The sequence below is a fragment of the Primulina huaijiensis genome, unplaced genomic scaffold (genome assembly GCF_012295235.1).
Source record: "Primulina huaijiensis isolate GDHJ02 unplaced genomic scaffold, ASM1229523v2 scaffold202643, whole genome shotgun sequence".
NCBI classification, from domain to species: Eukaryota; Viridiplantae; Streptophyta; class Magnoliopsida; order Lamiales; family Gesneriaceae; genus Primulina; species Primulina huaijiensis.
This window is the reverse complement of record NW_027352924.1, coordinates 1-679: the sequence shown is the minus strand read 5'-3', so window position 1 is coordinate 679 and position 679 is coordinate 1. Positions and strand designations below refer to the sequence as shown.

At 38.9% G+C, this 679-nt stretch overlaps 1 long non-coding RNA gene across 1 annotated transcript; it reads left to right on the top strand.

Moving 5' to 3' along the window:
- Positions 1 to 26: 26 nt before the first annotated feature.
- LOC140966238 (uncharacterized) lies at positions 27 to 679 on the top strand. Its single transcript, XR_012173282.1, has 3 exons — positions 27 to 358; positions 452 to 532; positions 627 to 679. It is a non-coding gene; the product is annotated as an uncharacterized lncRNA (long non-coding RNA).

The window sequence follows — 679 nt, the reverse complement described above, 5'->3', positions numbered from 1 at the left end:
ATATATAGAACAATCTTTAAATTTTGGAGTGGAAGTATACCAAAGGTGGATATAAACAGCTAAAATTGTCACCTCATGCTGTTACTCTTATTTATTACTTGGGCCAAGTGTGATGGCATTTTCTACACACGAAAAGGATAACTTGGCATTTAATTGTTGGGAAATTCCATACCCTCTATCCTTCAATAGTTCAATTCCCTCACGCACATAATGTGGAGGTGAAACAGGTAAATTCTTGAATTATCTGTTCCTTTTTGGTCGAAGACAACAACAATGTGCAAGAATTGGATCATTCTTCCCGCCATTCTCGTGACTCTTCTTGTCGGGTGTTCTTCAGTTTCTGCATCGCCTGTTACGAGTGAGTGTACAGACCAAACATCCTTGTTCTTTGAGGTTTACATCCTCGCATTTTCTTTCTTTCTTGAATCTTACTTTCTACGCTTTGTTTCAGAAATCGTAGGTGGGGTTGTCACAGATGTTGCTTCCGCCGTTTTCAAGTGGTTGTGGTCACTAAAATCAACCACCAAGACAGGTACACAGACCGTGTAATGAAACCCATATTTCAAGATTACCTTTTTCACCATTTTTTTTATGCGTTAATCGTTTGATGGGTTTTGTGATTTCAGCTGTTTCGAGTCGTTCTATGATGAAATTCGAAAGTGGGTATGTTGTCGAGACT